Here is a 16,449-nt window from a genome sequence, read left to right as displayed (position 1 = left end):
TTAATTTAGGTACTGAGGACTGAACCCAGGACCTCGTGCATGCTAAGCATGCGCTCTACCACTTGAGCTACACCCTCCCAACCCCCTGTATTATGTCTTTTAAATACAATTTACATTATCCTTCTACACTGTCCCCAGAGATACTTGATATTTATTTGCAAGATAAAGGCAGACTCCTTTCTTCCTCTAGGTAAACTTCATCATCTTTTTGTTTTTGATATTCCTCACATCTGAGGCCTCTCACTTACTTTTTCCCCTGGAAAACTAATGCCCTTGCTGTGGAGCTGCTCTTTTGATTTTACACTAACTTTTATGGAGAGAGGTGTTTTATTATTGTCTTCTCCAGTTAAAAAAAAAAAAAAGAGCAGAGATATAAATGGGGCACCAAGAGCAGCCCTCTTCCCAAAGCACATCACACCAAGCCAGCCAGTCATAAACCTGTAACACTCCTGGGGAGGTAAAGCTGACGTTCCCCTTGTGTTTGAAAACCTTCAGAAGCGTTAGATGAGGAGAGTCTCACAGCCGCCCTCACAAGCAAGCCCTTAGTTAAACACTCTCTCACAGTGTTTGCATCTGAGTCCCTAGTGGAGGAGACTGGCTGGCCAGCCTGGTGTCCTGTCCCTGGGTTATGTAGGTTCTTCTCCATATAAGGCTTGAGGTGATGCTGGCGGCGATGGATGGAAGGGCTCGGTCAGTTTCAGCAGAGGAAGGAAAGCCTAATGAGCAAACCATAGGACAGGGAGCCGGGGCAGATCTGAATTCCGACCTTCCTGAGCCCCGTGAGCAGGAGCCCAAGCAGGTGATTTCACTCCTGGTGCCCGTTCATATAACTGCTCCCTTCCCGCCACGGACCCTGCTCTGCTCTGAGCCTCCGACTCACACGGGCAAGTGGTTGATGGGATCAAGAGGCAAAGACGTGTAGCAGCAGCATGAGGGCAGGCCCTGTGTTCTTCATCGCTGTTTATCCCTGGTCCGTGTGTGTTGTGTGTGTGTGTGTGTGTGCGCGCGCGCGCATGCTCATGCCTCCACGCACCGTTGTGTGCATCTGTCTCCCTCTGTCTCTCTGTTTATTAATTCTCTGTCTGACCTTTAACACTCCAACACTCATTCAGTCAGTGTCTAGAGACTGGGTCCCACTCTGGGGGGAACCATGATGGCCACCAGGAATTTGGATAAGATAGAAGAAATCTCACCTCCAGTTCTTAATGATCTACTAGAAAAAAGGTTTGGATTTATTTCATTTTCTGCTTTTTTATCATGGACATTTTTAGGTATGCAAAAAAAAAGTGGAGGAAACAGTGACACAAATCTCAGTGTACCTGCTACCCAACTTCAAACTGTGTTAACGAACGGCCAGTCTGGTTTCCTCTCCACCTTTATCTGCGGCTCCGGCATCCCGCGCTTCACACTCAGGCCACCAGGCGGCCCGGCGGGTTGCCCTCATGTCCTCGGGTGGAGTGTGAAGAGCGTGCTCCCTCTGTTGGAGCCTTAGCAGTGCCCCCTTCTCGCCCTCAAGTCTTGGATTTTGGACACTGCAGTCAGGCCGGCCAGGCCTCGGGAAGACCGCGCTCACCGCGCCCGGGGTTTTGTTTTCAGAGAACTCCCCACCTGCAGCGAATGGTGAGAAAAGGGCAGCTGCGTTGGGTTGGGTGTTGGGGGGTCAGGGCCATGACTGCTCTGCCCCCACACCGCGTGCCCGTGAGCCCGGAGGCTGCCCTGCGCCGCCAGGTGCTCGTGGCTCCTCCCGAACTTCCTCCCAGCAACATCCCAGCAACCTCCCGGGGCCCCTAGGCACCTCCAATCTGGACTGAAAGTCACAGGTCCATCCTGACCTGGACTCTGGGCCGTTGCCATTTGTGAGCTTTTTTCTTGCTCTGTCTTTAGGGGTGTGGGGCTGGAGCTTGAGGTCACATCGGCAGGGAGAGAGCCTGAGAAACGAGTGTGGCAGTAGTCATGATAATAATGGTAATAACCGTAAATCCAATGCGTACTGAGCTTACACGTGCCGGGCGCTGTTCTGAGTCCTTCACATGTACTCATTTGCTAGAACAATTCTATATGGTGGGTAAAATTACCACCTCCAAGGCAGAGAGAGTTTAGGTAGCTCGACCAAGGTCACAGGGGAATACAAACCCGGGCAGCCTAGTGCTAGAGGCTTACCTGGAAGGTTTCTGGGTGTCATGAACAACCATTAGCCTCTAGGGGGAAAAACAAAAGGTAAAGAGAGAAGGTGATATACAAATAAATGAATAAACATGTAATTGTAACAGCTGCAGCACATTCCTGTGAGATGTGAACAACGGAGGCAACTGTGTGCAGTGGGGAGGGGGAAAGGAGAGCTCTCTGTCCTTTCTTGCAATTTTCCTGCCACCGTAAAGCTGCTCTGAAAAAGAAAATCTTAAAAAAGTGGAGTCTTCCCAGGATAATATTGAATGATAGGTCAGGACAGTTAACATGGTTGAGAGCAGAGGCTGGAAGAATTAAAACTTTTATGTTTAAATATCATCAGGGGAGAGCCCTCAAAAACCCGATTACTTACCACGTACAGTGTATTAGAAGGATAAAATGAGATTCAGGGACGTGAATGCACTCAGTTAATGGAAAAGCTTCAGACTTCTTCTCATTTATTTCCCTTCTTCTTGGGCTGTGTCTTTTCTCTTGTGGTTTCTGTTTCCTGCAAGTGTTTCCTGCCAAGCCAATCCCTGTGTTGCTGGAAACTGGTTCCACGTGTTCTGTGTTGGACCCACAGCACCTCTGCCCCAGAGTGACTCGGGGCATTATTTGTCTGTTCCCACCACAGCCAGTGTCTGCATATATTATTGTCAGAAGCAGAGGCAAATGGTGAAGTGTGGATTAGTGCGGATTTCCAAGCAGCACCCTGTGTCCCATGGTTTTTTTTTTCCCCATGAATGTGATGAGGCAGCCACGTGCCACATGGTTGTTGACTTCATGCATTTCCATTTTTCTTCGAAAGAAAATGGCTTACTGGGTAACTTCTGTTTGGGGTTTTCCTTGGGGCAGAGAGAATGAAGAACTGAGACATTTGGATTAGAGTGCTGTGAATAACAGAACAAACGTTCCCCAAAACTGCTACAAGCTGTCTAATTTTGCTTATCTGCGTGCCCCGAGAGGAGACCATGAATGACCCGGGGCAGGTACACCAAGGGTTTGACTTGGCTAAACCATTCACCCTTCATAAGTGGATGATAAAACCACGAGGCGGAACTTTGACATCTTCATTCAGGTTTATAGCTGTGTGTCGACAGCGTTCCATAAATGATGGAGACAAAACTGCTTGGTGGATAAAGATGGATCTTACTACACAGAGAGCATCTGCGGATCATGAGGACTAAGTCACAGTTTATCCAGTAAATTGTAATTCAGTCATGCTGCGGAAGGTTTAGCGGTGGGAAACTGCTACAACCATAGAAGCAACAAGTATCCATTTCCCCCTTACCCGTTTTCAGGAACAATCTAAGAATAAAATCAAAACAACGGAAAATATAAGCTTACATGTTTGTTAAAAGAAAAGAAAAAGAAAGATGTTTGAGAGTATACCCATTTGGAGAATTGTTCCCAGATGCTACAAGAGGCTAAAGGCTATTTCTAGCTGGTAACCCACAAGCATTGTTTCGCCCGTTAGCAGGATGTTCAGGTAGCACCACACTCACAATGAATGTGCAGTGGCCCCGCAGGAAAGCTCTCAGATACCCTGGGGCATATCTTTCCAGTGCTACATTTCTCACCTGGGAGTCAGCATTCCTCTGGGAACCACCAAAACTGAATTCGTATCCTAGAAACTCAGATTTTTCCAGTCATGGCTCCTCTCCAACCTAAAGCCAAGGTTGCTTGGCCTCTGTCCTCTGCTCTCCATTTCTTTGCTTTTCCTATCTGTGCATCTTGCTCCCCTCCCACGGAGGAGCCCCACCTGAGATGCTCTGAGGCCTCTGGTGATGGCGTCACTCCTGGCTTTACTGCCACCCTCCCTCCCTCTGCCTCTCCTCGTTGCCAGAGCCACAGATGTAATTATTTTCTCAGGCTCTTCATGTCTTTTTGTTCAAGATGTGCCTCTCAATGGACCTACCCAGTTTTTCTCAAATGCTGGTAGACTCTGTGGCCGTTTCAAATGCATAGGTCACCGGTGCGTGTCTGTGAGTGTACGGGGCACACAAATAAATGTGAGCCCATGGATTCCCTGGCTTTTAGATGCTCACCCTTAGGCGAATAATTTCCATTGTGTATTAGGGTTGAATACATCTTGTCTAATCTTATAAACCTGTCTGTTCACCATGTATAACGGACTTGATTTTTAGCCTGCTTTATGAATGATTCCTTACTGGGTATTTATTTTCTTTCTTTGGAATGATTAACATGAAGAACCACGGCATCAAGGCAAAGTGCCTCTCACATCACATCATTTTGTTCTTTGGGGAACTTGAGGCCCCAGCCTCGGTCTCCCTCCCATCATGTATGGAAGCACCAGCTAACGTTTCTATGGGGCTTATTATTTGTCAGGCACTCACTCAGTCTTCACAACAATCTAATGGGGAAAAGACTATAAACTTCCCTCATATTATACCTGAGAAAATTGAGTGATAGGAAGGACAGTTAACAGGCCCAGTGTCACCCAGACCAATAAATGCTGGAGCCATGATTCAAGCTGGAGCCCCCAGCCCCGGCAGCCGTGCTCTTCGCTCCTTGTTGCCCTGTGTCTGGTGCAGTCAACGCGGCTTATGCACTAGTCTGCAGGCCCACGTCTCTGAGGCTCAGAGAGAAAGTGGGATGACTGGTAAAGTTCGCACCGTGCATTATAGAAAATGAACCAGCATGCTTAATGCAGATGCCAAGAAGAGAGGAGTTTTGAGTTTCTCGTAACCTCAGTCTCTGCCTCTTCCAGCATATACCGAAATCAACGTGCAACCCAAGGAGGAAGAATGTGCTTGCTCTGCAATGTATCATCAAAAGAATTTCCCGTGTTCCATTCCAACGGACTGGTGCCCAAGACTTTTTTTTTATAGAAATTCCAGAGCCCCCCCTCTGTTTGGTTTATAACAGTTTCAAAGGTTACAGATGGTCTCATTGCTCTAAAAATAAATATCTGGTGGATCTTTGAAACTCAAAACCTGGCCATCTCTTCATGTACTCTTGATTAATGGATTCATGAAAGTCACATAAAAACCAACTTCTAAAGGGTTAGCATCTTTGATTAATACTGAATTTAAGCACTTGCCTATTTCTTCATTTATATGACAAATTTTTGACTTCTGAGAAGAACTTCTAATAACTTTGTGTCAGTTCCTTCATGAAAAGTTCAAAGCCAAAGCAGGTAGAAGCAGCTTTGGATGACAGCAATGAAAAAATCCACATAATTAATCATTCCTTCAACAAACACGCTGGCGTTCATCCAAAAGAAAGGAAACTTTCCTTAGAAGAGGGTTTGAGCTTATGTTTACCTCAATTAACAGGCTCTTTGGGAAATCCAAACAAAAAGGATTGTTAGTGAAATGCTTCCTTTCTTGGCCAGCTGCAAGTGGCAGGCTGGATTCTCCAGGTCCTGAGACTGAATTTTCAGAATGAGTTTTTTGGGTCCTGAGATTATTTGCTCTCAAATATCCAAATTTTCTGTTCATGCATTATTTATGAGCTATCATGTTTCACACGACTCTCAGGGACCTTGCAAACCTCCAACTCACTGGCTGATCCCACATCATGTCAAGTATTGCAACTAGTTTATCTGCTTCATAGTTCTAAATAAAAACGTGTCGTTTTCACTTGGCAACGTCGAATGATATTTTCAGTTGTACAGGAAAGATTGTGCTCGTGTGTGTATACACACGCTCGTGCACACGTAGCCAGCTTCCTACATGCTTCCTACATACTGTGGTGGTGCCATTGGCTGTGAACTGAAAAAGATACACCAGGAAAGAAACTGGCCGTGTTTCCAAGAGTGAAGGCCACTTTTTTTTTTTCCATCAAGTATTACCAGCTTATCAAAATACGGTAAACTTATTACTGAGGATCCTTATTCCAAATGGGCACAGAATGTATCATTTTTCATTTATCAATGAAGAGAATATGATATATTATCATTATTAAAACGAGCAGCAGTCATTGGTTAAATGAACCAAAAGTAAAGTTGAGGGTGGAGATGTTCACAGATTCATCGTTGATCTAGGGTAGACGGGGCGTTGATACATACACACTTAAAGGCCACACCTCATACCTGTTTTTTTCTATGAAGACCCAGCTGACAAAATCCTAGACTATATTGAAACTTACTACGAAAAGAATTGCATTCACTTGGAAAAAGATAATTGATGACAGCAATCCAAACTGAAAAAATTATGTCTGTATTGAGTATCTCCTACAGATATCCTTCCGTACCTTGAAGGATGCACAGATGAGAAGAGCGCAGCCTTTAGGCTCTGCCGAGGAACATTCACATCCTCTAATCTTGGATCAACGTGAATCACAGCCTGCTGACCTGGGCGTCTTCACACAGGCTCTTGCCTCTGCTCTTTTCATGGTGTAGCTGAGAAAGTTTCATTCCCCTCTCAGAGTGGATGGGGTGTTATTTCCATTGGGATTTTATTCTCGGGGCCTGGCTTGCTGGACATTTGCTTGATGATGCATGCTGCTTTCTTATACCCAGGGCTCAGGGTTCTGGCCTTTTGTGTTTCGCATGTGGGTTACTCCCGGGCTTTGGTCCTTGTGGAGTTTTATTCTGCCTTCTTTGGTGGGAAGAGTCGCTTTCTATTTGGGATCTGAGATAAAAACGAATCACTCATTGGCAGAAATGGAGATGTCGGGATACTTCCATTGTAAAGCCATCAAATCTCTCCATGTCACTGAAATCCCGGAGGTCCAGTGTCTTTTCTTTTAACTGTTTCAACTCCATTGTCATGTAGGCTCTACAGGGATCTGTGTCTGCTTCTTAAGTTGCTTAAGTTATAATTCTAGGTTATTTCCATTAGACTAGGTCTGTCCATACATAATGCACTACTTTTGAGGGATGAAGAGGATACTAAACTTCCCCCCACTTTAAAAAATTTCGGAATGATTATGCAAGATTCTCAAATCTAAAATAGCAGCAAATGCTTGAACTGATATTTCTACAAAAGTACAATTCTTGTAAGCAAGATTACCCATCATTAACATATATAAACTTTTATATGTGCTTGCTTGCATATGATATATGCCCCTGAAGAGCCCCCCAAACATAAGTGAGTTAAGTTTTAAATTGGCAAATTTATTATAAAAGATTGGCTAAGAAATATATATATATATGGAAAATGCCAATTAATTGAGTTGAATTCTTTTTAAAACATGCAATGCTACTAAGAATGGTTTCAGAAATGCTTTCCTTTCATCTTGAAACAGTCATGTTCAGACATGCTGGTTAACCGTCCTGGCAAGTTACAAATCTCCAGAGCGTAAATGAAGAGCACTTGTATTAGTGGTGATTTTTGGGAGGGAAGGGGGTATCAGTGAATAAAAAGTGAACATTTCCTAGTTTAGTCACCAAACCACCAAACATTTCTCTGGATTTCTGGGCTAGTAAAGGTCAAACCACTGATTCATATTTCATGACTTCTTTAGCTTTGATTCATAAATCTTAAATTTCCCTAATTGCTGGTGGGTAGAGATAGCTGTAAGAGCCATTTTCTCAATGATGGAAAAATTTCCTGATGGATTAGGTGTCAAAACTTTGTGAAAGTTCTTGTACTGTCACGGAAGATAGGTAGGGCATTTAAATAAGTGTGTTTATGGAGAAGGGAAAAGCCTTCATGTACACTCTAGATTTTTGAGATTGATTTTTGCACTAAAGCCATCCTTGAAAGGACAAGAGCCCTTGAGAGTAAGCTTTATTTTGTTTTTAAATCTCAAAACCGGAAGCTGTTCGCACACAGACACGCCAGACTCCTTGGTGAGCAGACATCATGGGAGGGAGCTGGGGTTTTTGTGAGAGAGTTGCCAGTTGTAAATGATCGTCACATAATCAGCATTATTTGCTGAACCTTCACAGGGTTTGTTCCTCCTTTGTGTGCAGGAGGTCTGATCTCCCCAAAAGAAATAAAAGAGGCAAAATAGGTTACAGAGGAAAATGCAGTGCCTCTCCATTGCCATTTTCTGATACTGTAAAAAACAAAAGATTGGTATGTGTGACGGACTCCAGAGCTAGAAGCTACCTCCTGCGGGAATGAGAGACAACTGAGGCCACAGCGCACTGTCCGTCAGAATGCTGTGCCCCTGAATTGGTGCCCTTTATGGTTTTCAAGATTCCCTGGTTTTGACCTGGTCGTTTTTATTCGTTGCTACCATGATGGGCCAGCCTTTGTTTGATTTCCTCTGGCTTTCCAGCTTCTGGGATTCAATTCCTCTTTTATCAGAAACCCTCATTCCAGAATTTACTTCCTGGTTTTTGCTTTCTCTGTGCCTCTTCACTCCTTGCTGTGACTTTTCTGTTGGCTTAAACCCCAGTTTCTCTGCTGACGCCGCCCACCCTCCTCCCTGCCTGATGATCGGGGCGTACACAGCCCTGTAACTGTGGCAGATGAGTTCCAGCGTTCTGAGGGGGACAACAGTTAAAGAAATACCTTCCAGTATGGACAGATTAGGGGTCTCAAAAATATTAATGTTTTCCCCCAAAGCAAGATTCCCTTCTAAGAATTGTTAATGTAAGGTGCTTTGACAGAGTGACACCTTGGCTTATATATGTGCTAATTGAAAACCTATAATAGGGCATAGAGAAAAGGAAGTGTCGAACTTTGATATTAAAACCAGCCGTGAAAGAAGTCCTCACTTCATTTCTAGTTTATTTAAGGCAGAGTTCTCATTCTCTAAATAATAAATATTTGTTAAGTTCCTATTAGAAAAAGTTGTTCTCCATGCTTTAAATTTGATAGGATGGTAAAAATTAGGACATATTTCTTACCTTTAAGGAGCCTCTACTTTGGAGAGACAAAATATAGGCAAAGTAGATTATAAATCAAATGAAATTTAAGACTTAAACCATTTGTGACGCATACGAATATAGCATCCTATATGTGGAATTTATTTTTTTCATAAGACCAAGTAGCACCCCTTTTCATCTCCTTACATTTAGTCATAAATTATAAAATTGGAGCTAGTAAGTTAGTTAACTTACTTTTCAAACTTGGAATTTTTATGATTGCTTGGGTGTGGAAATGACTAACATAGATATAAAATTAAGAATCATATTGCATAGTTACTTTAATAACACTCATTATGCTATTTCACCTTTATTATGTAATTACAATAGGGAGATGTTAGATACCACTTAGTAATTAGGTTCAGGAACTGTGAATAAGAGACAAAAACCAAAGAGAAGCTACAGAACACAAGGATCCCTGGCCAGGAAAATGGAATCATTGTAATCCCCAAATTTAAGAAGTAGAAAAAGATTGTCAAGGTTCTTGGCAACACATTGATTTTGCTACCCTAAGGGAGAATGAAAGACAGATTGAAGTATGTCAGCAGGATACCTGGGGACCTCAAGGGAAGACCGACACTGATGTCATAGGACGGATCTGCCAGTCCTGCTTATTTCATTGCACATCGTTTTGTGCACCTGTCATGGACTATAGTAATGAAAATGAACTCATTTAGGAAATGACTCTCTTTATCTCTGTATGGACAGATTGCAAAACTTCATCCAAGGAGCAATATTTTAAATGTCACTTAAAGTTACAACATTGTTAGACCTCAGAATATCTTATCTACCAACCAAATTTGCCTTTGAATAAAACCAAAATATTTTCTAAACCAAGAATTGAGGTAAATAGCTCATTTTTAGAGAATACATTACATGGCTCTATCTCCCTCTCCTTTTTTTTTTTTTATTAAAGAAAGGACTTTTTAAAGTGGCAGGTTTGAAAATGTTTTGATTTGTCCTCTTCCCCACCTTCCCAATTACTAGGAAATAGGAAAGACTTTATGTAGTAACACTAATATCTATTCATTTCACCTTATGTCAAATGTATTTACAACTCTGCAGCACCAAATAGCATATAAATTACAAAGAAAAGAGTGTGCCTTCTCATTTATATTCTTATCTTCAAATTCAGACTAGCAGCAGCAGTTTAAAAGTAGAATTGAATACTGCACGGGACTGTAAGATCACCGCACGCTAGGCTTCTTATTTCACAGATGAAGAGACAGACTTGAGGGCAACCAGTCCAAGGTCACCGGCTCCAAGGTCACAGGCATTGAGGACAGAGCCTTGATTGAGGGCTTTTGACTGGCAGCTCAGTATTCTCCTTTTATCACACATCCTCTTAAACCATGGAAGAGAAAACTTCCCCAGAATATCATGCAAAGCAGAGCTATTTTCTCAGCTATTTTTCCTTGCCCAAAAACATATTTGTAATTTATTGGAGGCCTAATATAAAATGGTGCTAGCAAAGATGGTTCTGTACTCCAGGACTGTAAGCGTTGTTCTTTCTGCCAATGCATACGAGGCTACCGACTACTTAGAAAGGAAGTCCTAATTCAGTTGTACAAAAGTGCTCTCACAAGTGGCCATCAGATTATATGCCTAGTGGTGCTGTGGGGCTTGATCCCAGACCCTAAAACTGGGAGAGGCCTCCAAGAGCATCTTACGGAAGTTCACGTTTTTATATGAACAAAATGTGCCTCAGAGATGCGGAGTAGCTGGCAGAAGTAGAACTGTGTTGACCTCTCCATTCTCTGGTTTGAACTTGCCTTTGTGAAAAATGGTCCACATTTACTAGATAGCTATTCAAGGTCAAGAGCCCATATGGCCACGAAACAAAACCAGTGTTCTACCCACATGAGAATCAGACCAATTTCTAGTTTTTGTAAGCAGTGTGGAACTCTTGGTAAGCCTTATCACGAGACGTGGGTACAAGTTGAACATATAAAGAGATTCAAGAAGGGTTCATAGGGGTTCATAGAGTTCTTGGATTCCAGCTTCATAGTGAATTTGGAAGATGCTGGACGTGTTTTGACGTATTGCAACAGTATCTGGACTCCGTATGATCGTTAAGAGTACAGGCACTAACCCAGAATGACTGGACTGAAATGCTCATTCTCCTGCTTTCTGGGGGTGTGAGTTCAGCTTCTCTGGTTCCAAACAGGAATAAAGCTCCTCCCAACCTCATGGTGGTTGTGAGAATGAGATGAGTCATACGCACAAAGCGCTTGGGGCCACGCCTGGCACAGAAGCGTTCAAGCCGTGCTAGGTATTACTGACGCCGTGGAAGGTAACCATGCACCCTCCCCAGACACCTGCTGGGAAAACAGTGTGATGATTTAGTAGCAAGGATGTTGAATTTAGTTTCTGAGGGTTTCGGGTTGTAGCTTCTCTATTTATCACCTATGTGTTGGGTGAGCCATTCACTTCCCAGAGATTTTAATTCCTCTGTTGAACACGTTGATAATACTGCTTTTTCTTTTTACCTAATGGGTAGTTGTGAAAAATCAAGTGAATTGATGAATACGAATATGCTTTTTGAAGAGTGAAGCCACTGACAAATGGCCACAATTACTTTTTCCTTTTCCGCTGCCTCTGTGTTACGAGGTTCAGCCTGGCTGGACCAAAAGTGCTGAGTGTGAGAACTGAAGGATCCTGCCCATCCAGTATTTCCTTGTAGACTCACAACAGCTGGAAGTTGGGGGTGGAGGCCTGGTTAATTAGTTAGTAACATTTTTGGAAAAAAAAATATATATACACATAAATTCTGAGGTCTCTGTCATTAAAGCAAAAGCTTTACTGCAAGGTGGAATTCAAGAATGTTCCACGATAAAGGACATCCTCTCTGCCCCCAGTTCCCAAGCGTTGAGCTGTGGGATGTAGCCTCCGAGACAGCTGCCTCCACTCCTTTCCCTCTCTCTATGTGCTTTCTACTTTACATGTCACGGGATGGATTCCCCTCTCCTTGGACGTGGGCTGGCCTTAGTGACGTTCTGGGCCGATGGGAGGTAGCAGAAGTGCCTGGGACTTCTGAAGCTCAGCCATAAGCAGACTTTCAGCTTTTGCTTCGACTTCTTGGGTACTCCCTTGTGGAGGCCACAGGTCAGAGCTGTAGATGACAGCTCTAACTGAGCTCCAGCCCAGTAGCCAGCAGCTGCCACCAAGCCTGTGAGTGAGCATCTTGGATGTCCACCCCGCTCAAGCCTTCAGGTGACTCCAGTCCCAGCTGCCTTCTGACTGAAATTGCATGAGAGAGTCTAAGGGAGAACTGTCCCAGTTGAGCTCAGACAGCACACAGAAGTTGAGAGATGATAATAAATTATTGTTTAAAGTCACTAAGTTTTAGGGTTGTTCCTTTTGCAGCAACAGATATCTGAAACACACACTGTTTCTTCTGAGGTAATTTGCTAATTGTGAAAATTGGAAATAAATGTTTAATAAAAATCTCTGTGTGCACATTTCAGGTTTGATTTACCTAGTAGCCTCAAGAGCATTTGGAATAGGAAATGTTTCACTCCTGCTTAAAATGATAATAATGATAATAAAATGACTATCATGGGTTGAGAATTTGTTGTTTGTCTGCCACTCACTGAGTACTTTATACACTTACCTCCGAAGCTGGGTTTAGAACCAGAGTTATATAAAAATCCCATTTCTTCTCATTATACCACACGGCCCATTATACACGTTATCTCCTTCAGACTGAAAACGTCAGTCCTGATGAATTTTACACTTTCTAGGCAGGAAGTTCTAAACCCTGTGAGAAAGGAGCATGGCGTAAATTGGAGTTTTTGTTTGTTTTTGGTAGTTGGCGGAGAACGTGACGCATAGCAGGTGCTTAATGAATGGCTGTTAACTGAGATCTTTGCTTCTGAACTGGTTTTCCTCTAAACGTACTATACAGCTAGCTCTTCACCCCTTTACTCCCAGACATACCCACCCATTCAAGGTCTTTCTTCCTTCCAGCTGGGTCACCAAAATTGAATGATCACACTCACCATTCAAATTCAACTTTATGGTTAGGAAACTCGAGTCTTCCTTTAAATATTTCCAAGATCTTACAGGACTGGCAACAGCCGTACGTCCTGTTGGACCCTCCTCCTGCCATGTCGGTTCCTGCTCACCCGGTTTTGGCCGTGCGGTCTCCCTGCTTCTCCTCTCAATCATTAGGCAAGCTCTGGCCTCGTGGCCTCTGTGCACGAGGTTCTGTGCTCCTGCGGATCTCGGCTCCGATGTTCCGTTATGTAACAGGGAAGCCTTTCCTGACCACTCTTTTAAGACAGCCCCCGCCACCCCTTCCTACTTCCTACTTAGCTGCCTTAGCCTGCTTCATTTTTTCCCGCATAAGATGCAATGTCATTTGACAAAGTATGTGTTTGCTTTTTAGTCCCTGTATTAGGAAGTAGGCTTCCCATGGGTAGAGACTTGGTTTTGTTCGCCGTTAATGTTTTCAGCCCCGGAAACAGCGCCCCACGCGGCGGGAGCCGAATGCGCAGGTGTAACTGAATGAATGGATCTCTGCGATTCAGCAGTTGAACTGCAGCACTGACCTCACGCGGGAAGCCCCCTTCCCATTATGTTCTAGGCATTGGTTCATATATTGGGGCTTCTGCCATGAAAAGAAGAAAAGAGAATGTTGAGAAATGTTCAGCGGCATATTCTGGAAAAAGGAAGCCATTGGCTGACCATGGCGTACGTTATGAAGCTCTTTGCTGGAGGGTTGGCCAGGAGCTTTGGCGCCCCCCATGTCCCCTGTGAGGGGGACGACTCTGACAGGCACGGGAGTCAGCGAGAGAGGACCCTTAAATCTGGGAACTGGAAGAAAGTCAGAGTCAGTTGCAAACAATACACGCCATGTATTAAAAAAATTTTCACAGCTATTTTAATGAAGGGATGATTTTTAAAAATTCTTATTTTTTTATTGCGGTGTCGTTGATTTACAATGTTAGTTTCATGTGTACAGCAAATTTTTATAAAAATGGGTCAGATCCATGTTTCTTATAGCAGCTGTGTTTATGGATATGACTGATTCCTTGAATCAAGCTCCCACACACAGATACCACTGCCTCTTAGAAGAAGGATGAGAAAACGGAAAAGTAAATTCTCCCAGGGCGAAAGTGCTCGAGGTTTAGAGCTATAAACCTCAGGTTACAAAGCTGTGGTAAACAGCATAAGCTAAAGGAAAATTAAGGCCCTGTAATAAAGCAGGATGGCAGAGTGACGAACAAACGGAAGCCGCTTACCCTGCCCTCCCGGGATCAGGCCATTTGTCATGCACCAGGAATACTGTATGCTGGGATGAGGTGTGTTGCTATGCCAGTTAGCGCCCAGGCAGAAGTAAACCTTGCTAAGGTGGCGTTGCGAGGATGTGCTGCTTCCCTGCGTCTTCCAGCTCTGAGCGTTAGAACCTTGATTACCATCAAGAGAATTCAGCCTTATGCAGCTCAGGTCTGTACCTCTCTCTGCTTTGTAGTCGTGTCTCTAATGACCAGGTTCTTATTCATTGCCTCTCAAAAGGCTCAAAGTTCAGCCACAATACTTAAAGACTGGGTTCTAAAGAGGGAGTTTTCTCAGATACGCTCTAAAGAATGCTAACTGCTTTAGTCGTCTGTGAACCTGGCATAGCAGTGAAGAGGGTGGATTTTGCAAAGAGAGATCTGGATTTATGAACTTGCTCTGCTACTTGGGTGAGTTACTTCACCTCTCAGCAACTCAGTTTGTCCATCTATAAAATAGGGACACAAATATCTTCCTCAAAGGGGGTTCTGTGTGGATTAAATCAGATAAAGCAGGATGGTGGCTGAGGTTAGTGCTTTGTGTGTATTAAGCACTCAACGTGTGGCAAAAACTAGGAGGAGCGGGGAGGGCATTTCCTGGAGTGGATGCTGTCCTTTTGTCGCTCCTAATTCCTCTGTCACGGGGAGGCTCCTCTCTGGTGACCACTTGCCTTCTCTCTAGCAGCGATAAATTAGGGATTTTATCGTTCAATTTCATCCCTTCCCGGCCAGTTTGCTTCCCCTGGAGGGGTGGTCGGTCTTCCAGTGGTCTTCTTATGAAGTTCCGTGCTCTGTAATCCCCGTCCCGGTGCTGCCTCCTACATCTGAAAGCTGTGTCAACTCTGGAGGCTGCGTCTGGTACACAGAGAGGGGCTGTTTAACATATTAATTTGACTTTGCTCGCCTCTAAATTTTTATTCCACGTGAGTTTAATTCTGTGGGTCTAATTTCATGCTTTGGGGACATATGAATGTATGGTTGCTGCCATTTATTATTCCCTCACTTGGCACAGCACTCAGGATATAGAAATAACCTCATATTATTAATACTATTGAAACCTATAAGGGGCTAACAAAGTTTCCCCAAGAAACCAGAACCAAACCTCAAATGTAATATGGCAGATCTCAGCACTTACCCACTCAGAAAGCAGAGGCAAACGTATTTAGAGAATTCACTTCTGGCTGTGGATAATGAGGATTCTAATAAGATGTGTGACTGCAGAGACGTGAAAGAAGCATGCGCTCCTTCAGCTTCTGTGAAAACTACGCTATGTCATTAGGGGGAAGAGCAGAACTCCCACACAGAGAGTCAGCAGGAGGAAGATGGAGCATTCTAAATTAGTGAAGGAACTTGACTCAGAGTTTGATCCTGGCTAAGCTTTCAGAATATGCAAACAAACAACCTGATAAGAAAGTGTAAATGACCAAGTCAGTCAACTGTGGGATCACATCAGCGAATGAATGAAAACGGGGCTGGGCATCCCTCAGAGAACTTCCCAGAGTGCAGGGGAAGGTTGCTGGAGCTTTCAGGCATGCCTTGCGCATCGTCACTTACGTATACACACTCCTAGCTGGGCTAGTAATTTCATTTTACCTGACAGATAACAAGGAAAACCTAAAAAAAAAAGTCAACTTTAAAAAACTACTAACAATAATAATGAAAAACAAAGAGCGAGGCAAGGTTTGAATCAGAAACTTGAGATTTCTATGTGGGGGAGCCTTATCTTTTGAACCGTATTAAAAAGAATAGTGAAAGCTAGGTTACACAGATACAGAGAATGAACGCTTGTGTCAGTACCATGACACTGAACTCCGTTATCTTGCTTTGTAGCAAATGCACTAAGAATATTGCAACTCGAAAAATTGGTGATAATCAAGAGATTGATTCATTAATTTGCTCTCAACCTCCTGTGCGCCAGGCAATGTAATATCCCTGCAGATACTGAGATAAATGGAAGTCCTTGCTTTAAAGGAGCTCATCGTTTGTTTGGGAAGGCAATGTAAACAGGTAAATTATAATCCAGCGCTATAAGTGCTGTGATGTGTATAAGGGAAGAAAGTGACAGGTCTTGCAAGGTTTGGAAGTGACTTCTGAGTTTTAAAGAAATGTGGGAGTTATTTTGTAGCAGAATTTTAGCTCAAGTGTATTTTCTTATTTGAAATATATGATCATTGTCCTTTAACCGTGCCCTCACCTGGTGAGTAAAAGTTTGCAGTA

The 16,449-nt window shown here is 43.6% G+C and overlaps 1 long non-coding RNA gene across 2 annotated transcripts; it reads right to left on the bottom strand.

Moving 5' to 3' along the window:
* Positions 1–1,206: 1,206 nt before the first annotated feature.
* On the bottom strand, positions 1,207–13,375 carry LOC140700386 (uncharacterized). Of its 2 annotated transcripts, none has more exons than XR_012078781.1 (4): positions 13,081–13,375; positions 12,567–12,713; positions 2,540–3,474; positions 1,207–1,608 (listed from the first exon to the last, which is right to left on the bottom strand). It is a non-coding gene; the product is annotated as an uncharacterized lncRNA (long non-coding RNA). The 2 variants fall into 2 exon arrangements; XR_012078782.1 differs by lacking the exon at positions 13,081–13,375 and adding an exon at positions 12,955–13,002.
* Positions 13,376–16,449: the final 3,074 nt, after the last annotated feature.

Source organism: Vicugna pacos, chromosome 12 (genome assembly GCF_048564905.1).
Source record: "Vicugna pacos chromosome 12, VicPac4, whole genome shotgun sequence".
In the NCBI taxonomy this organism is placed as follows: domain Eukaryota; kingdom Metazoa; phylum Chordata; class Mammalia; order Artiodactyla; family Camelidae; genus Vicugna; species Vicugna pacos.
This window is presented reverse-complemented; position numbering and strand designations above follow the sequence as displayed.